The sequence below is a fragment of the Dama dama genome, chromosome 4 (assembly GCF_033118175.1).
Source record: "Dama dama isolate Ldn47 chromosome 4, ASM3311817v1, whole genome shotgun sequence".
Classification (NCBI taxonomy): Eukaryota; Metazoa; Chordata; class Mammalia; order Artiodactyla; family Cervidae; genus Dama; species Dama dama.
The window spans coordinates 18,159,648-18,181,786 of NC_083684.1; the positions used below are offsets into that span (position 1 = coordinate 18,159,648).

Consider the following 22,139-nt stretch of genomic DNA (forward strand, 5'->3'; position numbering starts at 1 on the left):
CTGGGAGCACACTTCTCTCTGATAGCAGCCGTGAAGCCAACATAAAATCAGCGCGTGGAATATGGCCACCGACCCAGAGGGTGATGGCCTCTATAAGTGCTGGTACTGGGGGGGTGAAGCTGGCAGAGGACCCCAGGAGACACTTGGTGGCCCTCTCCTTTAAAAAGCAGAGGGAAATGGCTTCCATTTAGGCTGAAGCAACTTTCTGACAAAGAAGAGAAGGGAGAGGCTTTGTAGGAAGTTATTTTTTAAGATTGTGTTCGCTCCGGGGCTGTTACATTCAAGCTGTGACTTAATAACAAAAGAAATTCAGCTGGCATTTGGCCGAGTTTAGGCGGGTGTCAGCTGGTTCCAACAGGACCCGAGGAGCATGGGGTTCTGCATTGGTCCCCGTGGGCGCTTCATCCTTCCACGGACAGGGGTGCCATCCTGTCAAGGAGGCACTGGGGGCCAGGGTAGGGGCTTAGCGAGCCTGGATGATGGTTCCCGCCGCCATGGGCTTTTCTCATTAACCTGTGGTCACACGAGTCCATGAGTCAAAGAAAACCATGCGGACCTGACCCAGGCATGTGGGTGCAGGACGGATGGCCGTCTCTTGGCTTTGCTAATTGGGGTTCTCTTCTCATCCCGATCAGGTTCTGCTCTTCGTCTGAGCAGACAAGATAAGAAGGAAGCTGGGGTTTCCTAACAAGCTGGCCTAGCAGGACTGCGCAGTCATTTCTAAGTGACCGGCCCTGGCTAGAATCCTTGTCGGTTTGGCAGTAGGCTCATTCCCCTGCGAGCACGTCAGTGTGATGACCCCAGGGAGGCCAGAGTCGAGTGGAAGCCCCTCTGAAATCTGGCTGCAGACGTTGCCTTGAGCCGAGATGTTGCGATTCCTTTCCCGAGGAAGAAGTCCATCTGAGCTGCTGCCCGGTTTGTCCAGCAGAATGAGGAGAGCTCGGGCCGCCAGCCTGAACCCGAAGCCACGGCTGCTCTCCGAGAACAAAAACAGCACCGATGATTAAGGGCCAGTGACTCTTTTTATTGCAGGCTTGCAAATTATCAAAATCAAATCAAGCCACACAAAACTGTGCCCTTCTTTTGTGTCTTTTCATCAGAAGGACTTGGAAAAAAAAAAGATGTATCCGCATTAGTTTTTGTTTTTTCCTTCTAATATACACAGAAATAATACCAAAAAGAGGCGCTTCAATGACTTTTCAAATTAAAGCAAGAAGATGCCAACTTTAGATTTTTAAAACCACGATGTATCCACTGGTCCAAGTCAAAACTAATAGGTAACAATGATAATGGATTTTTTTCCCCAGATTTTTAAAAAAATCTGAATATAAAAAAGTATTATATGTTATATTGACATTCAGGCTAAATCTTTCCCTTATAAGGTGTTTGACATAAATAGTTTTTATTATGTGACTCTTAATGGGAGGAATACACACATTTCTTAAAGGTCCCAGCTGCTATTGTTATTATCCGAGACATAAAATTGGAATCCCAACTTCCAATATCAAATTTTAGCACAAACCCTATAAAATGTATCTTGTCAGAATGTGTCAGAACTGCTAAGCTCTTTTCGGCTGAACAGACTGCAGCTGGCGCTTGATCCTGGAGGCTGAGACTCCACTCCGCGTGTCCTCCGGGCTGCGGCAGTGAACTGGTCCGGCTGGCACCCCGCTGCAGGTCTGGCCGCGAGGGAGGCGCGGGGTCAGATGAGAATGTCCCAGCGGCCGGCCCGGTGACACGAGCCTGCAGCGCCGGGCCGGGGCCTGGAGATAGGACCCGCCAGCAAGTATGCGGAGAATGTTTTTCTTCGGACTCTCCGGAGGCTCGCAGACCACAGGGATTCCGTCCGCAGTGACAGCCTTAACATTTGCCAGAGCCCTGGACGCCACTGCAGAAATGGCATTGCCCACCCGGAAAGTGAGAAGGTAACGTTTATTTTTGTATTTTCTCTCTCTCTCTCCCGTATACAGACTGGAGAAAGACCACCAAGCGTGGGCCATTTTTTTTTTTCCACCATGATGTACAATTCACATTTGTTAATCAAAAAAAAGTGCCCGAGGTCATCCACCTAGACTTTTTTTTCCCCTTCTTCTTAAACAGGAAACGGGTTTCAGATGTTTATATGTTAAAAAGTAAGGCTACTAATCTGTTTAGCCATTTACCAGACCCTGGTTAACTCTCTCTTAACATTTTAACGTTCAGACCTCATAGACTGACATTCACTTTTATCCCTCTTTTTATCTAGAATTAAAAAAAAAAAAATCTTTCGATAGTCACCTGCTTTGGGGGAGCCGTTCCAGCGGAGTTTAAAATAAATGAGTCTGGTAGTTCAGTGACATTGTTCTCTTAGTGGCATTGATGCCATGCAGAGTGTGGGTAGAATTCAGCGTTCTTAGGCAATTTGTTAAAACAGACTGTGGACACACATCTTTCCATGTGCCCGCATTCACAAACAGGCGTGTGTTGAGGCATTCAGAACAGAGATTCACAAACGCACACCGTTAAGAGGTCCATAGTGACAGCAAAATTAGTTGTTTTACACACTTGCTCTTTTTCTTACAATCGGTGTGATATTTTCTAAGGTTCTCAATATTAGACTGTCAGCAGTCACATAGAACAACCTTTTCCCAAGTGGGTCCGTGGTCATTTAGCCTGACGTTTGGAAATAAAAGTTTGTTTTGTTGACGAATTTTTTTTTCCCCTTACTCCAGGGCTGGGAATTTTAAACAGTTGCTGGTGGTGAAAATATGTCCCAGTTTAGCACGGCAAATCAGTGATCTTTTTCTCTGTTGGGGAGGTTTACATATCTATAATTTGGAAGAAAGGGGTACAGGTAGGAGAAATGTGAGTGCTTCTGTGAATTTGTTAGTGCTCAAATCACCGGCTGAAAAGACTCTTTTAAACATAGAGGTCAGAGCAGAAGGAATTCTATCACTTGCTAACCCAGATCTGATGGCCCCCAGCATTTGACCAAATGCTTTCTATCTGCAGGTTGTATAAGGAAGCAAAATGGTAGGTTTGGGAGACACGTCGTCAAGGAGAGAGAGAAACAGTTGAATTGAGACCAGCCCTAAGAAGCAACCCAGCATTCTCTGGACCAGTGAAAGAGGTATTTGTAAAAATGAAAACAAAGACAAGAAGCATTCTCAATTTCCCTACAATCATCCTTGCCTGTCTCCTACACAAATATATATTTCCATGTGGCAGAAATACACTTATTTTCTTCCTCATCAGTTATCAGCAGTGGCTGGAGAAATAATGGATACAAGTGTAAAAACCAATATGTAATAAATGTCCCAACTCTTTCAAAATAGGCATGGAATGGGTTCAATAAAAAAACATTTTAAATATGTGCTTTTCACAAACAAAAAAACAAAACCTCGATTCCTCGGGGCTTTTTTAATTTGGTGTTCGGATGGCATGAGGCTGCCCCGGTACAGGCATTAGGAACCCTCGATGCAAACACAGGTCAAAACAGCGACGGCACCACCTGCCTCAAAATGTGAGCAGAAAGCACAGAAAAGGCTTCTGATGGGAAAGGAGTGCCTACAGAGCGAGTCTTCAGAACGTCAGCACCAGCAGAGGTGGATCCGCATGGAACAAATTCACACCAGCCCCCGTCTCTCTCCAGGACACGTCTGTGTTCTCAGAGACCCGCGTCTCCCGCATCTTGATTGAGGAGAACACTTTTGGTTTGGGGAGCCCCGGGATACTAACACAGCCGTGGGGAAGCTTGGTGCGGCATGTCCGCAGCTACAGAAAGGCCAGAGCAGCCTGCGGAGGACAGGGGTCTGCAGGAGGGTGGGGAGGGCCGCAGTCTGGGCGACGGGAATTTCCTCCACCCGGGAAAGGGCGAGGGGCACCGGACTCAGATGTCCCTCGGCCCTCCTGTGTGAAAACCAGGACACGAACCATTTTGGGCCGGGACTTTCTGTTTTTAAAAATCTCTTTGGCCCCCAGACCGTTATGAACAGAAGAATGCCGAAGTCTGCAACTCCAGGGCAATCACCGTGTCAGCTCGGAGCCGAGATGTTTCCCGAATGAACACCTGGGTGATGTAAATCACCCCAGGGGTAAACACTTCAGGCCTGGACGCAGGCTGGGCGGGGTGCACCCTCCCACCAGCCGGGTCCATAAACCAAGCTCTGGCTGGCCCTGCAAACGCTCCTTTCACGGACAAAGACCCCCTCCCGGCCTGGGAGCAGATGCCTGCCGGAGGTCGCTCAGATAACGGCCAGGGGGGCTCCCACCCTCCCTGCTGGCCAACTTACTCTGCGCTGCTCTGGGGGAGAGGAGCTGTCAGAGGTTTCTGTCCTTATGGATGGCTTTACCATACCTACAGGTGGGAGTCGGGGCTACCGGCTTCAAGCTGGATATTTGTAAAGGGCGGCATGCAAAGATGAACCCTAAAAAAAGGATGGTTTGTGCTTTAATATCATGATAGTAAAATCATAACAGGAGTAATGGCAGTAATCTAAAGAGCTATATGAAATAACCCCTGAGACAGTAGAATCAAAGTGGCATTTCCTCTTTTAAAACAGAGTGAATTAAGATATTAAACTCTCTTCCCCCTCACTGTCTTAAATTCCTTGACTTTTAATGGATGACCATTTGGTTGGTACACTCCACTGTTACAAAAATCGTTCAGTGGGGGCAAGTAGATGGCAGATGGCAAAATATATTCCCGCAAAAATCACTAAGTTGAGAATTTCTTTACGTTCTGATGCTCTAAGTTAAGACAAAGTTCTCTCCTAATTATCGGGCTAGGAGGAGTCTTTTAAATGTCTTTAGCCAGACAGACGTGAGGATGAGCAACGTAAACATTATAAAATCAGCCTTCAGCACAGGCTTTTTATGGCTCTATCCCTTTCCACTTGCAGCACAAATTAGAGAAACACAGAGAATTCGAGAGGAGTTCTGCCTCCAGGATCAATCTTGCACCAAAGAAAAATAACCCAGAGAAATTATTCTGCTGCCCGAAACGAAGGCAGGATCAAATGGTAGCTGATCAGAGCAAATGTTTAAATTGGATAAGTCAAATCGAACGTTATTAAATAAAGCTTGTTTAATGTGTCTCGGACAGAAAACGTCTTTTGAAGAGTGTGGTAAACCTGATATCAGGAATCTGACCGAGTGCACGTCTTGGGGCTCGACCGGCATGCACCAGAACCCGTGTTCTTACGACAGAAAATGTGATATTCTCCCCTTGTGAAGTATTTTCTTTTCCTGTGTATTAAAGGAAAGCAGAAAGGTTTTTAGGTAGTTTTTGAAAACTGTTAATGCGAGATAATAAATAGGAGACAACCGACCCACGTTTTAATGTTTATTCATCAGGCTCAGCTCTGCTGGGCCAGCCGGGGGATACCGGGACGACGTGCGGTGCTGGGAACGCAGGCGTGTGGGGTGGCTTTCCCACCACGGCGCAGTGGGGTCGTAGCTGACCCGTGCTCTCAGCAAACTGAAAACCACTCTCTAATGAGTTTTACAATATTTACATTTTCAATTTTATTTATAGGACGCCAGATGTCTACATTCAAAAGAAAAAAAAATCATTTGGAATATAAGATCCCACCCCTTCCGCACACCCGGTGGCGTCTCAGGCATTCGTGTGTTCCCACTGCCAGACGTGTGTGTGCGTGTGCGTGTGTGTGTGTGTGTGTGTGTGTGTGTGTGTGTGCCCGCCATCTGGGAGCCAGGGTTGGGGGGTCTCTCGGGGGGTCAGGGAGGTGGTGATGGGGCCTGTGTCCCCACTCTCTGCAGGACCAGGAGCCTGTCTTTATTTCTGGGCCGCATTTTCTCCTGTGAAAAGGCTGGGGCGCATCCCAGCACTGAGACTCTTTGCACCATTTAAGGGTCACCGTGTCCTCCTAATGCCCTTCCAGGGACCCTTGAGAAGCAGCTCGGAGCAGACCTGAGAACCTGGCTGCACTCGGGTCCTGGAATCGCTAAGGGCTTTTCTTCCTTCACCCCTAAATGTGGTCTCAGAGGGGCTTCCCTGGTGGCGCAGTGCTTAAAACTCTGTGCTTTCACTGCAGGGGAAGTGGGTTTGATCCCTTGTCGGCGAACTAAGATCCCACATGCCATGTGGCACAAATAAATAAAATAACAATAATAGTAAAAGAATAAGCAAGAAAACAAAGTGGGCTTAGAACATCCAGCCCACAGCAGGGGGATTGAAAGGTGCTTTGAATATACGAGTCGGGAATTTTATTCCTTTGTTTTTGCTATCAACTGACTCAGCACCCAGACCTAGTGACCAACAGCCCCCCTCTGATTTATTTCCTGCATTTTAGCCATGTCTTGTCTCCAAGCGACGCAAGCTCCGCAGATTCCCCTCCTAAGACCTCATCTGCCCCAGGCCCTTGCTAGGAAATTGTCTCCCCTTTCCCAACACAGACAATGAGCAGTGTGCCTTCCAGCCCGTGCCCACTTCAATACCCAGCCTGGTTCCTTCCTGTGGAGCAGTGCCGGCCAGTGGTGCGGGCAGCAATTGTCCACATCCCGCGTGTGACTGGGGAAGCACCAGGGGGGACGGGGACAGACCCATGGCCCCTGCAGGTTCCGGGGGGCCTCCCCACGTCACCTCCATCACTCTTGGGCAGGCATCGTTGCCCCGCTTCTTAGCAGGCGCTTCAAACCACCGTGCATCCTGCAGCCCAGTGGGACTGCACTGAACCTCCCCAGTCCTTGTCCGGCTTGGACAGAGGGTCCGGCAGAACATGCCTTAGGAGGGAGGTTCTCAGTGTGGCCTGGAAGCCCGGGTGGGGCAGGCAAGGCTGCCTGTGTTCTCACATGTCCCGAGGAGGGGGATTCCAGGCACTCGCTGCTTTAGCAAAGCCTCCCAAGCTGCTGCTGCTTCGGGGACCCAGTAGGAGCAACTCCTCAGGAGCCTGGTTCCCATTCCCTCCAAGGCTGCAGCAACCTTACGCCTCCAGCATCAAAGCCTGGACCAAAGGCCAGGAAGGAGGCAGTATCGGTATCACAGGACCGGCTGTGTGACCGGCCTGGGACACAGGAGGAGAGAGGAGAATGGTGGGGGAGGGGGGACAGATGGACAGGAGGAGAAAGCTGCGGAGGCCTGCCGGGCAGCCGCTGAGAACAGAAGATAAGTGGGGTGGGCAGGAGGTGGAGATGAGAGAGGCCGGGGGAAGGGGAGGTGAGGGCAGGCGGCAGGGGTCTCGCATCTTTCTCCCCTTCACCATTTGGCTCACGTCTGCCCCAGAGACTCTGTCTCCTGCTGGTCCCACCTCTACCTCCCATCCCCCCGCCCGGCGGGTCCCAGCCCTGCCTGCCCTTTCTGGTCCCCGAGAGCTCCAATGGTACAGATGCCCGACTTCACCCCAGAGACTCAGAGGGGGTTGCCCCGGGTGTGGAATCCGGCTTCAGCATGTTCTACCTGCTCACAGGTGGTCAGGTGGATGCTCAGGGACTGAGACCCCTGATCTGAGCCTCAGTTTATACACTCTAACTTCCTTCATGAGCTTGCACTTGGCATGCTGGGGACTTCAGAGGTTTGTCTGTCCTTAGTCCGCACCCCCATTGGGTGAAAGCCTGCAGTGGTCCAGCGGCCACCTTGTCTATACAGAAGCATCACCTCCATCGGTCAGACACTTGGGTTGAGGCCTGGTGAGGCAGATGCACTGGGTGCTCTGAGTCTGCTCGGTCCCCTGAGGTGGTCGGCCTGAAGGACCGTGAAGGGGCCCCTCCCTCATTAACCTGTGTGCCCCACCCCCTCCCCTCAGCCTCTTTGTCCACCCCCACCCCACTGCAAAACCAAGAGAACGAACTGGACAGTCCTGAACAGTTTCTGAGAAGCTGAGACCCTGACTTGCACAAGAATCCCTGGCCTCAGCATGCAGCTCTCTCTTTCTTGGTAAACGCATTGAGAAAACAATACAAAAATGTCTTCCGAAAGCAGTTCTGACAAAACTTCTAAAACTTTGAAACATACATTCCAGTTATTTGTTCGAAGTAATTTCGATGTCTCACTGCCCCTCACTGCCTTGTAAATTGCAACACATCACTGACTCAATGGACGTGAATTTGAGCAAACTTGGGGAGATAGTGAAGGACAGGGGAGTCTGGAGTGTTGCAGTCCATGGGGATGCAAAGAATCAGACACGGCTTAGCGACTGAACAACAACAACCATTAATGAACGTTAACACAGAACATCTAGCAAGTCAGGCACTGTTTGGGGAACCTCACGTGGCTTCATTCAGTTCTCCGTGGCAATGACCCTGTCATGCAGGCAGCACTTTTGTGTCCATTTTACAGATGGGGTAAGTGAGGCACAGAGGTCAGATGTGAACCCCAGGTGGTCTGGCTCCACAGGTGGGCAGGGCTGGGGAGCCAGGCAGGCAATACCGAGTTTTGCACAACGGAACTCTGTTATTTAGGAGAATTTCTGAGATGCAGCCCCAGCCAGCCCTGCTGCTCTCTGTGAGTCTGAGTCACTTCTGCTCTCTCAGGCCCAGTTTTCTCTTCCATAAAGCAGGAGCAGTCCTATGGATGTGCTGCCTCTACCCCCTTCCACCACCAAAAGTAAGACACCAATCCCCTCCTCCATCCTTTCCAGGGCCTGACCCCTGCGCTTCTGGTTTGTGATAAACTGGGCTCTGTTCTTAAGGAAGAGAAGAACGTTTTCTGGAAATACCAAGCCAGTCTTTGCTGGGACAAACCTTGCGGCTGAGACACAAGGAAAGTGGGGCAGGCTTGGACACGCAGCAGGACCCCTGGCTGGCTCAGGGACTCTCTGACATTCTGACCCTGGGACGGGGAGGACTCTGAGCTCTGGTTTCTCTACGCGACGGCAGGGGGGACACATTCTGGTTCCTGTAGAGATGAGCTTCCAGCAGCCCTGGAGTCCAGGGGCTGGGTCCCACCTCTCTGCGGATCCAAAGGAGGAACCCCCCTACACCCTCTGGGTCCCATCGATCGGGAAATCTTAGCTCTGGGAGGGTTATACGAGGCAACACTCCACATTCAGGAAAGACCAGCCCAGAGCCTTCCATAGCCTTCCAAAGTCATCACAACAAAAAGCAAACAGCACGGGCGGGGCTCCCGTCTATGAATATCTCCTCACACCAACCAGAGGAGAGAGGCACCACGGTGAACCCATTTTTCAGACGCAGATACCGAGGCACAGACTGGTTATGAAATTTAACTAAGGTCACATTTGGAGCTGATCTCTGAACCCAGATGGTCAGCCTGAAGGGCCATTAACCATCAGCTTCCCCAGTTTCTCCAGGTACCCAAGAGGTGGGGGTTGTTATTATTATTGGGTTTTGGTCAAAAATAATTTTTTCTTAGACAGCCGGCACAGTTATAGGGTGTCACCACCGGAAAGCAACGCTGATGCAGCCCACTCACAATATTCACACACAAGAGGGATGTGAGAGGCACACACACCATGTCAGCTGAGTCATCCCCTTAGCTCTCCGCCTCTGACCCTCACCTCCTTCCTGCCTCTTACTCAACACCGCCTGACATCATGTCTTGAGTTTGCACTCACCCAGAAAATGTAAGCTCCTTGACGTCAACGATTTTTGTCTATTGAGTTTGACATCATGTCCTCAGCACCTAGAACAGTGCCCAACACATATGACTTCAGCAAGTATCTTTAAATAAGTGGATGAATGCAATGTGCTATGCTCAGTTATTCAGTCATGTCACGTCCGACTCTTTGCAACCCCGAGAACTGTAGCCTACCAATCTCCTCTGTCCATGGGATTTTTCCAGGCAAGAATACTGGAGTGGGCTGCCATTTCCTTCTCCAGGAGATCTTCTCTACTCAAGGATCGAACTCACGTCTCCTACATTGGCAGGTGGATTCTTTACCACTGAGACACCTGGGAAGCTGAAGGATGAATGGATGATTTTTTTCAGAGCTTTGTCATCTTTCTGAACTCCCTTTAAAAAATCTGTAAAATGGGACTTGTGGTTGCCAAGGGGGAGGAGGGTAGAGAAGGGAAGGACTGGGAGTTTGGGATTAGCAGACACAAACTATTTCATGATGGATAAACAAGACCCTACTGTAGAGCCCGGGGAACTATATTCAATATTCTATGATAAACCATAATGGGAAATATGAAACAGAATATATATATATATAACTGAATCCCTTTGCTATACACAGAAATTCACACACTGTAAATCAGATATACTTCAATAAAATAATTTTTTTAAAAAATCTATAAAATGGGCTGAGTGCTCCCCACCGTAGGGCAAGGGGAGGTAAAGCCAGTAAGCTGTCCAACACGTGGTGTCCCGTGGGTCTCAGCGTGATTGGCCGGCTGTCCGTCCTCCGCAGACGCCCAGGGAACCACCCGCTCCACCCCACCATCCACAGCCTGTGAGGCTGCCTGTTCTGGAAGCTGCCACCGCTGCCCTCTGGAGTCTCTGGGCTTTGTCTGCCCCATGGCCTGTGATCTTTCAACAGTTAAGAGCATCGCTAATAAGAGATTTGAGAACAATTTGTGTCACTTGGAGAAGGCTGGGTTTCTGGAGAGTGGCTGGATCTTAGGTATTGAGTGAGCTGAAGTCTCTGCTAATTCCGCTGACTTCAAACAATAAACAGCCTCACACCCTCCATTGTTCTGGGGCCTGGGGCGGACCAAGTGGGCCCTCCCCCAGGAACCCTGAAAGGATTCCTTAAACTGTGGGCGTTGACCTCTGCCTCACACCAGAGGCTCTGCTCTGGAGAAGGTCTGGCAAACGGCAGGGCCACTTAGCACTGGGTCCAGAGCCCAGTCTCCTGACCCACAGAACCAGAGTTTCCACAGCCCACACCTGCCTCCTGGGAGGACGGCCCTGCATGTGGGTCCCAGGGCGGAGACTGCACACACACACGCCCCTCCTGCGTGTTCCTCCACAGTCGTTTTAGTTCACAGTGGGCAGGGACTTAAAAATGAACATACAAGGACATGTATTAACTCAAACCTTGAAGATGCATTCCAATATACACTAGGCGAAGACAAATACTGTTTGATTCCACTTATGCGAAATACCTAGAGCAGACAAATTCACAGGGTTAAGAAAGTACGTTGATAGATGCCAGGGGCTGGGGATGGGGGTGGCGGGGTGGGGAGTTAGTATTTAACGGGGACAGAATTTCAGTTTAGGAAGGTGAAAAATCCGGGAGATGGAAGATGGTGAGGGTTGCACAATAAAGTAAATGTACTTGCTGTCACAGACCTGTACAGTTAAATATGGCTAAAATAGTATGTTTTTTATTATGTGATTTTTACCACAATAAAAAACGTTAAAAAAATAAAAACAAACTTGCATTTATTTCTTTTGAAAACTAAGTATTATAACATGTTTGTTATAAAACAAAATATTTATTATAGAAATTATATGAAAAATGTAAATGCTTAAGGAGTAATTTATTAACTATAATCCTGCCATCCTGGGATTCACTGCTTTGTATATTTTGCTGTATTTTATGTCTCTGTCCTTCCCTCCATAGAATACAGCTTGAATTATTATATAATTTTAGGTCCTGTTGTTCTCATTACTATTTTATCATCGAATATTTTCATTTCTTTCAATATTCTTTGAGAACTCACATATTTTATTTATTTATTTTTTCATTTATTTTTATTAGTTGGAGGCTAGTTACTTTACAATATTGTAGTGGTTTTTGCCATACATTGACACGAATCAGAAAAATATGAAACGCTTCACGAATTTGCGAGTCATCCTTGCGCAGGTGCCATGCTAATCTTCTCTGTATCGTTTCAATTTTATTATGTGTGCTGCCGAAGCGAGCATTGGAACTCACATATTTTAAAATAGGAAAATCAAACCGTGTCGTGAAGAAGGCAAGTCCAGAGGGGCGATGATTCTGCCAGCGGACGGAAAAGCCAGGACAGACACGCGGAGAGGACGTGGGGTTAACGTCGCCTTGGAGCCCACTGTGTGTTTACTGACCCCAGCCCCAACTCAGGGGCACCGAGGCTGCTCTTGAGTACTCATCTTTATAAATACTGGTGTGGACGGAGATGCTTAGACGTAGGTCCCCGTGAACCTCCTCATTCCCCTCCTGCAATAATCTCCCAGTAGAGGAGTCCTGGACCAAAGCGTGTGGACGCGTCAAGCCGCCCCTGTGAACTAACGGACGCCCCGTAGGAAGAAGGCTGCACGTTCATTCACCCACGTCTCCCGGCGGTGTGTGCGAACGCCGGCTCACGGCCTTGGACAGCACTGAGCAGCGAGACCTTTAACTTTCTTTCCTTGTTGTTGCCCAGGGTTTCACTAGTTTGGTTCTGAAATACCCTTCTGAGCCTGGTCTCCCGGGGGAGGGAGCTCGATTAGCCACAGGTCCCTCCGAGGGAGAGCATCTGGGGAGTTTAGCTTCTGGGGAGTTCAGGCTGCAACACCCCCACCCCCAACTCGGTTTGGTTTTCATCTTGGCCGCCTGGGGGGATTTGCTCCACGGGGGCGGGGGTGGGGGTGGGGTGGAAGGGCAAGCAGACTTGCAAACTCTCATCTGGGGTTGAAAGGAGCTTTTGATAAGAAGCCTGTCCCTTTTAAAAAGCAAATGGTCCCCAGAGGGCTTCTGGAGTCTATCCTTAGGGGGTGGACGTGTGGAGCTGCTGATGACCTGCCCGCTGCCCCCTCCCCACCCTCCCCAGCCCCCAAGGCTGACCAACCTGCCCATCACTCAGTATTCTTTGGCCTGATGGGGCTTGGGGCATCAGAGGAGGACTCAGCCTTGCCTGAAACATGAAACTTCAGAACAACACGAGTGTCTGGTGGGTGCTGCTGAGCCCCTGCTCCACGACAGAGAAAACCTGCAGCTGCACGTCCCTGGCTGTCTGCTTCTCTCCTTGCCCAGGCTTATTTTTGATTGATTTTAATACTGAGGTGGAATTAACATACCATCAAACGAACCCCTTAAAGTGTACACATCCATGGCATTCGGTACATTTGTGATGTTATAAACTCACAGCCTCTATCTAATTCTAGAACACCTTCATCACCCCAAGAAGAAATCCCGGACCCACTGGTCACCATCTTCACCCCCAACCCCCGCCCCGAACATCCCCAGAAGAGGCAAATGGAGAGAGCCCTGTGGTAACCCCTCATCTCCTCTCTGTCTCTACACATTTGCCTCTTCTGAGGACATTCCATTTAAATGGAATCGCGCATGTATTACGATTCTCCTGGGTCTGGCTTCCTTCATTCAGTATAACCCTTTCAAGGGTCATCCACGATGTAGCCTGTATCAGCACCGCCTTCCATTTTATGGCTGAGTAACAGTCCACTGGATGGACGGACCATGTCTGTCTGTCCACTTGTCTGTGGCTGGACACTGGGGTTGTTTCTAGCTTTTGCCTGTTCTGAATACTGCTGCCTATTGTGAACATCTGGAGTGCCTGTAATCAGTCCTTCAGGTACACACCCAGGAGTGGAGTGCTGGGTCCTATGGTGACCCCATGTTTAACTATTTAAGGAGCTGCCAGACAGTTCACTGCTGCTCCATTTTGTGGTACCCACCAGAAGTGCAGGAGTGTTCCAGTTTCTCTTGTAGTTGTTGTTCAGTTGCTCAGTCATATCCAACTCTTTGCGACCGCATGGACCGCAGTACACCAGGCCTCCCTGTCCGTCACTATCTCCCGGAGTTTGCTCAAACTCATGTCCATTGAGTCAGTGATGTTATCATACCATCTCATCCTCTGGTGCCCCTTCTCCTCTTGCGCTTAATCTTTCCCAGTGTCAGGGTCTTTTCCAATGAGTTGGTTCTTCACATGAGGCGCCAAAGTATTGGCGCTTCAGCATCAGTCCTTTCAATGAATATGCAGGGTTGATTTCCTTAAGGATTGATTGGTTTGATCTCCTTGCAGTCCAAGGGACTCTCAAGAGTCTTCTCCGTCACCACAGTTCAAAAGCATCAATTCTTCGGTGCTCAACCTTCTTTTTGGTCAAAACTGTCACATCCGTACATGACTACTGGAAAAACCACAGCTCTGACTATATGGACCTTTGTCGGCAAAATGCGGTCTGCTTTTTAATTCACTGTCTAGGTTTGTCATGGCTTGTCTTCCAAGGAACAAGAGTCTTTTAATTTCATGGCTGTAGTCATTGTCCGCAGTGATTTTGGAGCCCAAGCAAATAAAATCTGGCACTGTTTCCATTTTTCCCCCAACTATTTGCCAGTTTCTCTAGTTCAGCCTTATTTTATATGCACGTAATTTAACTTATTTATTTTGGCAGTGCTGGGTCTTCACTGCTGCTTGCAGGCTTTTCTCTAGTTGCGGCGAGTGCGGGCTACCCTCTGGTTGCGGTGTGCAGGCTTCTCATTGCAGTGGCTTCTCTTGTTGAGGAGCAAGGAGTCTAGAACACAGGCTCAGTGCTCCAGGGCGGTTACTCCAGGGTGTGTGGGATCCCCCCAATCAGGATCCAACCCGTGTCTCTGGCAGGCAAATTCTTTCACCACTGAACCACCCGGGAAACACATCTCAGCCTTGTATTAACAGCATCTTTCCAGAGGCGCCGGCCTGCCTTCTTGGTCTGTATAATGATCCCAGGGTGGACCATGGGGGGCTGGGGTGTCCCCCACATTGTTTCGCGGGCAGCTCTCTATGGAAGACCCTTGTTAGGCAGCGGCCCCCTCCCCCATCTCCTGGCATCATGCCACTTCTCCTGACTCAGTTTCCCTATTTAGAGAACAAGGCATCCGAATCCTAGTTGAAGGGCTATTGCAAGCCCAATGCCCAGCTCACAGTGGCACTCTGTTAAAAGTGGCTGTCAGCTCACACCCAGAAAGTGGGGGACAGGGGCCATAAGAGGCATCCTGACTTTGAGGACCCCCCCTAAGCTGGTGCTCTTCACTATCCTAAGCAGCTACAAGTCATGTAAAATGTACTGTCAGGACCATAACTAAGACAGAAAAGGTGCTTCTGAAACTTGAAGAAATGACAAAAGGTGGAGATTTGAACCAGATTGTTCTTAGGTTGCCTCCGGTGGAGGGGGCAGCCTGTCCTGCACGGATGGCTGTCCAGGAGGGTGTGGACGTGGCCACCTCCGCAGCAGCGGGCTCTGTACACAGTCCTTTGAGGGCTAAATAAATGCAGTAATTTACTGAGAAAAGGCCATCAGGGCCACCTCTGGCTCTGAGGTCTGAGGACTTGTGGGAGATGACAAGCATCCATCATCCGCTGGGACGCGGTCCTGTCAACAGTCACCGTGATGGGGACAGGACCCCGCGGGGCAAGGGGCAGCTGCCCGCCTCCCCCAGCCTGCCCTCCTGGGGCAGCGAGGGGAGGGCGGGGTGGAGGGGAGGGGTGCTGAGCAGGGGAGCAGCCCTGCTCTCTTCCCCCAGCTGTCTGGCAGCTCCCTAAGGTGTGATAATCAGAGCAAGACTGCCCTGGGGGTCCAGACCCCTCCTGCAGGGACTCCAGGCGGGGCCATGGCAGGCCTCGGCAGACCCTGGTTTGGAGATGCAGGCGGACTCCCTGGGGAGGACGGGACATGCCCTGACTGTGGCCAGAGGTCTGGTTCTGGATCACGCTCGCCCCTGCCCCCCATGCCATGATCTCGGGCTAGTCTCCCATCTCACTGGGAGGTACTTTTTATCTGTGAGATGAGGAGGAGGAATTTTCACCTTCCAGGGCTGTGAGAGCAAATGAAGCAAAGCGGGCAAGCCAGAGCTCCTTGGGGGAGACACATATGTTGTATATGTGAAAAGGGAGATATTTAGGCCAGGGTCCAACAGACACGGAATTCAAGCCACATATGTAATTTAAAATGTTCTAGCAACCATATTCAAAAAGATGCAAGAGGGAACAGGTGGAATTGATTTTTCAAATATTTTAACCACTGTATTCAAAATACATCGTCCTGCAATTAACATAAAATTATCAAGATATTTAATGCTTTCTGCTATGAATTATTCAGAATATGGCGGGTACCTCACAGGGTGTCTCAGCTCCGACCAGACATGTTTCAAGTGCTCGGTCCCCTTGTGTGGCTGGGGCCACTTTCCTGGTCCCTTCAGGCTGAGCTCACTCAATTTCCAGGGGCAGGAGCATTCCCATCTCTGGGGGTGGGCTTCCTGCTGCGCTCTGCTGACACCACCCTTTAGTTTTAGGGGGGCCGGGGTTCCACCCAGGTCCTGAGTGCGGCTTCCCCGAGCTACAGCTCCCCTAGGTGGGGGAGGGTAGATGTAACCTCTGTCACTGCCGTCTCTTTAGGGCTGCACATTTGGGGAGGGGCTAATGTAAAAATTTGTGTCTGTATAAATGAGATGTGTGACCAGTTTTGGCAGTAAGGATGTTTACTGCAGTGCTACTTAGAAGAGTGGACAGATTTGAAATAGGGGCCCGAGGAATCAGTCACGTGACCACAGAAATGGATCACATGGAGGTTACTGATGACCTGGGCGAGGGTGGCTCAGTGGTTGGGAACGGAGAGAAGCCAGACTGGAGGGTGTTTAATAAAATGTGATTGTGGGGGGAAAAGGTGATCCCTCTTCTGCATTTTAAAAAAGAAAATATGGATGGGTATCACCAAGACATGAACTGGTTATCTCTGGCTGCTGGATGTTTTCTGGTTTCCTTCTTTTTGTGTATCTATGGTTTCTAATTATCCCACTACAAACGTGTTAGTTGAGGAATTGTTTTTCAGTTGCTCAGTCACGTCCAACTCTCTGCAAACCCATGGATTGTAGCACACCAGGCTTCCCTGTCTTTCACCATCTCCTGGAGTTTGCTCAAACTCATGTCCATTGTGTCAATGATGCCATCCAACCACCTCATCCTCTGCCGCCCCTTCTCCTCCTGCCCTCAATCTTTCCCAGGGTCTTTTCCAACAAGTTAGCTCTTCACATCAGGTGGCCACAGTATTGGAGCTTCAGCATCAGTTCTTCCAATGAATATTTAGGGTTGATTTCCTTTAGGATTGACTGGTTTGATCTCCTTGCAGTCCAAGGGACTCTCAAGAGTCTTCTCCAACACCACCATTCAAAAGCATCAGTTCTTCAGTGCTCAGCCTTCTTTATGGTCCAACTCTCACATTCGTGGGAAATTCAGACTTTTCAAAAGTATAAGCAACATATTGGAATCATAATAATCAACCTTGGTTTTGGGAGCATAGGTGGAAAGGGGGTTGAGGATCCACTGACCGTAGCTAGGGTGTGATTTCCCAGAGATGCCAGAAATGGCGTCTGAAACCCCCTCTAAGCCTCTCCTGACCCAGCCTGACTTACGAGGTCGTCCCTGGATGCTGGTCCTCCGCAGATCATCGGCACATTCAGGGAAGGGGAAACCTATTTACTGAGCATCCAGTTACTAAATGCCTGGCACTGATCAGGACACAACCTCACGTCCATCTTTACAGATGAAAACACTGACACTCAGAGAGGGAAGCACATCTGCCCAGGAGCCCCCAGCCTGTGCGTGGAGGAGGGGAGGGAGACAGTGAGGACAGTGGCCCTGGGGGCTACATGCAGCCGACACGCTCAGAAACACGTAACTGACACGTTAGGAGTTCATTTCACCCTCCAGTGGCCCCTCAGAGTAAGGCAGGCTCCTCGAGCCAGTTTACAGGTGAGGCACCTGAGCTCAGCAGGGCCATGCGCCCTGCCTCCTTCCTTTGCATGCCACTGCTGGCTCTCTGACTTTCTGTGCCTTCTCGAGGGTCCCAGCATGGTGGGCACCCAGAAGTACCCCCATGGGTGCCCAGGGATGGACGGCCCCTCCATGCCACCACTGACCTGCGGCAGGAAGCCTGGTGTGGGCTTCAGTGCTGTGCGTCAGGCTCTGAACAAAATCAGACCAGCTTGAGGACTGGGATTGGAGGAACCATAAAAGGAGAAGTGTGAACAGCAGAGACAATAAACACATGTGTGGGCCGGGGCTGCAGGAGCGTGTGTACTGGCGTGGGGGCGGGAAAGGGGCTGTTTAATTGAGGTGAAGTCTTGGGCCGATCCTTGCTGTTTGCAGGAAGCCCAAATAAGGGAGCCAGAAAAGGGCTCAGGGATGCCGTGTGCCTGCGTTCATTCACCCTTGTGCCCGGGCCGATTCAGTCACAAGACCTGGGGTCCACTTGTGCAGGCACAGGGGACCTGGTTAAGTGGAATGGTAGGACAGTTAACCCTGACAGGCCTGCCAGGAGCTGGGCGGCCTCCCTCCGCCCACCTGGCCTGTCAGCTCCCAGCTGATGTCTTCACTTTACAGGTGGTTTAGGGGTGTGTGGGCTGAGCTCAGGCAGGCGCAGAAGGTGGAGGCCAAGCCCTTGACATGCCACTCAGTTGACTGCCTGCCAAGGAGCAGCGGGCCTCTGGGGGAGAGAATGCCTCCCATTTTAAGGAAAAGACTAGGGATGGGGGAATGTTAAACTTGCTGATGAAGGGACTTTCCTGGTGGTCCAGTGGCTAAGATTCTGTGCTCCCAATGTGGGGGGGCCAGGGTTTGATCCCTGGTCAGAGAACTAGATCACGCACACTGCAACTAAGATTTCATACGCCACAACTAATGATTTCACATGCCACAGCTTAAAGATCCTGCATGCCACAACTGGAAAAAAAAATCTCATTGAAGAGCCCACAAGCCGCAACTAAGACCTGGCTCAGCCAAGTAAAGTAATAAATATTAAAACAAACAAACAAACATGCTGATGTCTGGGCCACCGGGACACTCTGGGCCTGGATACAGGTTTGTCTGTTTGTCGTTTTGGAGTCGCCCCTGGTGATTCTCCTGAGCAGGCTGGGTTGAAAGCTCGGTCGTAACCCATCAGCACCAAAGTGAGGGTCCCGTCATGCTGTCCCTTGGGCCCTGTCAGAGGGTCTGAGTGGGTTTAATGCCCACCTGACACCCTCGTGAAATTCGTCACTGTTGAACAAGGCCCCCCAGTCATCAGCGGGCCCTGCCTGGGAGCATCTTTCCTCCCACAGGCCAGGCTGCTGACTCGGGTGCCTGGGGCCATTGCAGGCTTTCTGAACGTTGTAAAATACAGCTTGATGCTGTAGCCACTCAGGTTATATAACACATGGTAATCAATCCAAATGAATAAACACAAGGCCAAGAATCAAAACCAGCCACAGCGTGAAACCCGGCAGGCGGCAACACCGCAGCCCGGAAACGAGAGGCCAGGGCAGGGCTGGGCCCGGCAGGGCCCCGGAGCTTCATCCGAGCCCTGATTACAATCATCGCCACGGCGATCTGGGGAGGACAGATGGCTGTGCGCCAACGGGGCCTTCCAGCGCCCCCACCCTTCTCCTTGCCTCGGACCCCAGATATCCCCTCCTTCTCCTCTCTCAGGCTCCCCACTACCTGTAACCATCTGTGGGGGCTGAACGATAGGATCTGTTCACATCCTAACCCTTAGATGCTGTGAATGTGACCTTGTTTGGAGAAAGAGTCTTTGTAAACGTATGTTACCACCTTCGTATGTCTGCTTACTTCAGACTGGCAGTCATATAGGCGCAAACACTTTCTGGGGGAAAAATAATCTACATTTTCTTACACTCCCACCACACATTGTATGATTTTGATGTCTTCTTTCTTCATGTTCAGTCTTTTGCTGTTCATTGTGGTTATCATCACTTTTACAGAAAATTTATTTTATTTTTTAATCTGTGTACTGGCTTAAGTGATTTACTTTCCAACTATGATTTTTCTCTTTCCTATAGCCTCTTGCTTCTTTTCTATTTAGAGAAGACCTTTCAGTATTTCCTTTAGGATAGTTTAGTGTTGTATAATCTATCATTTTTTTTTTTTTTTTTGCTGGCCTGAGAAATTCTTTATCTGTCTTTATATTCTGAATGATTATCTTGCTGGGTTGAGTGTCCTCAGATTTTCCCTTTCAGGACTTTGAATATATCTCACCACTCCCTCTGACCTGCAGTGCTTCTGTAGAGAAATTAGCTGACAGCCTTATGGGGGTTCCCTTGTAATTAAATCTTTGTTTTTCTCTTGTTGCCTTTAGAATCCTCTCTTTATCTGTAACTTCTACCATTTTAATTATAATATGTCTTGGTGTAGGTCTGTTTGGGTTCAACTTGTTTGGGACCCTCTGTGCTTCCTATATCTGGATATGTTTCCTTCTTTAGGTTTGGGAAGTTTTCAGCAATAATTTCTTCAAAGATGTTTTCAGTCCCCCTTTATCACCTCTTCCCCTGGAATCCCTGTTCTGTGTAGGTTGGCATGCTTTATATTCTCCCATAGGTCTCTTATACTGCTTTTATTTTTTTCATTTGACTTTCTGCCTGCTGTCCTGATTGGGTAATTTCCATTATTCTATCTTCCAGGTCACTTATTCCTTCTTCTGCACTATTTATCCTGCTATTCATTGCCCTCAGCTCAGCTTTCATCTCAGCAAATGAGTTGTCTAATTTTTCTTAGTCCTCTTTATAGTGTCTAGTTCCCTTTCACAGTCATCTGCATTTCTATCAATAGCCCTTCTTAATTCCTCCACTTTTTTCATTTTCTCCTTTCTGAACTAGGTCTCTATCAGACTAAGGAGGTCTGTTTCATTGTTGCTTCTTTCAGGGGAGTTCTCTCCATCTTTTCATTAGGAATGGTTCCTCTGCTTCTTCATTTTACTTAAATTTCTCTTGCTCTATGATTTTGTTGTTCAGTTGCTAAGTCATGTCCGACTCTCTGTGACTCCATGTCTGACTCTCTCTAACTCCATGAACTGTAGCACACCAGGCTTCCCTGTCTTTCTCCATGTCCCAGAGTTTGCTTAAACTCATGTCCATTGAGTCAGTGATGCCATCCAACCACCCCATCGTCTGTCGCCCCCTTCTCCTCCTACCCTCAATCTTTCCCAGCATCAGAATCTTTTCCAACAAGTTAGCTCTTCACATCAGGTGACCACAGTATTGAAGCTTCAGCTTCATCATCAGTCCTTCCAGTGAGTATTCAGGGTCGATTTCCTTTAGGACTGACTGGTTTGATCTATGAGTTTAGGAGAAACAGCTATCTACTGTGGTCTTGGAGGGCTATTTTTCTGTGGGAGCATGCTTGTGTAGCCCGTGTGGGTTTAATATTTTTGGTGTGAGGGCTGTTTGATGCTGCCGTCTCTTTCCTCCGCGTGTGCTGGCCTTTGTCCCCTTGATGGGGGTGTGACTGGTGTCGTGACCAGAGCTACACGAGGTAGGGAGTGCGGCCTCCTCTTTGCTCTGTGGTTGTCACTGCCCTGTCGGGACAGGGTCTGCTCCCTCACTGTTGGAGTAGAAGCCCCCAGACCCACTTCTGAGCTGTGCTGTGCGGTAGGTGAGATGGGAGTGGTCCCGCTGGGGGAGTAGCCATGGAGAATTCCTTCCCTGGAGCTGTGCAGCGGGGAAGGCAGCCCCCCGGCGCTGTGTTCATAGGGTCACCAGCACAGACCTTACCCACTGAACGGGACCAGGACCGCAGCTGTGGCACACCTGGACTGGCCGTGGGAAGCAGCAGGGACCCCAGCCCCGCCTCTGAGTGCAGGCGCCTACAGAGCCCAGAGTCTCTGAGGCCAGATGGTCCCTGCCATGGGAGTCCCCTCGGTCCTCTCCCGGAACTCGAAAGGTGCCATGAGAAAGAGGCTGCTATGGTACCCTGCCTCTCCATTTGTACGCCCCTTAGCAAGGGCGCTGCGCTTCTGTGGTGCCCAGGCGTCCTCTGCAAGCACCCCCGGGTGAGGCCGGTACTGGTTCAGGAAGGAGGGGACAGGGCACAGGTTTTAAAAGAAAGAGCCGTTGAGGACATGACAAAAATGGGCTGGAACCTACTAGGCCCAAGATGGCGGAAGATTCGCCTTCCAGAGGACCCTGAGCCTCAGGAGCGGTTCACTGCAACACGTCAGCTAATACACACCCACGGCATCAGCAGAGCTCCGAGGCCACGAAGGGCCAAAATGTGGGCTGTGCCCTGATTCCTGGAAATCCCCTCCCCTTCCCCGGAATCGTTGGAATAATCCTCCCACTCGTTAGCCTATGAAATCACCCAGCCCATAAAAACAAGTCACCCCATGTTTTGAGGCTGCTCTCATGTCATTTGAGATGGACCACACTCTGTGGAGTGTGCATCCCAATAAATCTACCTCTTACCTATCACTGCTGCTCACGGAATTCCTTCGGTGATGAGACTGAAGAACTTGAGCGTGTGCTCTCAGTGAAGACAGTGGTTTCGAGTCCCAGCCCCTGGGTTCCAGTCCT

General features: G+C 49.9%; 1 protein-coding gene and 1 non-coding gene across 2 annotated transcripts in view; both read right to left on the minus strand.

Annotated features, from left to right (window-relative positions):
* LOC133052538 (uncharacterized) overlaps positions 1-22,139 on the minus strand; it is a 248,051-nt gene that overhangs the window by 177,639 nt on the left and 48,273 nt on the right. The window lies entirely within an intron of this gene.
* On the minus strand, positions 11,667-11,773 carry LOC133055275 (U6 spliceosomal RNA). Its single transcript, XR_009692574.1, has one exon. It is a non-coding gene; the product is annotated as a U6 spliceosomal RNA (small nuclear RNA).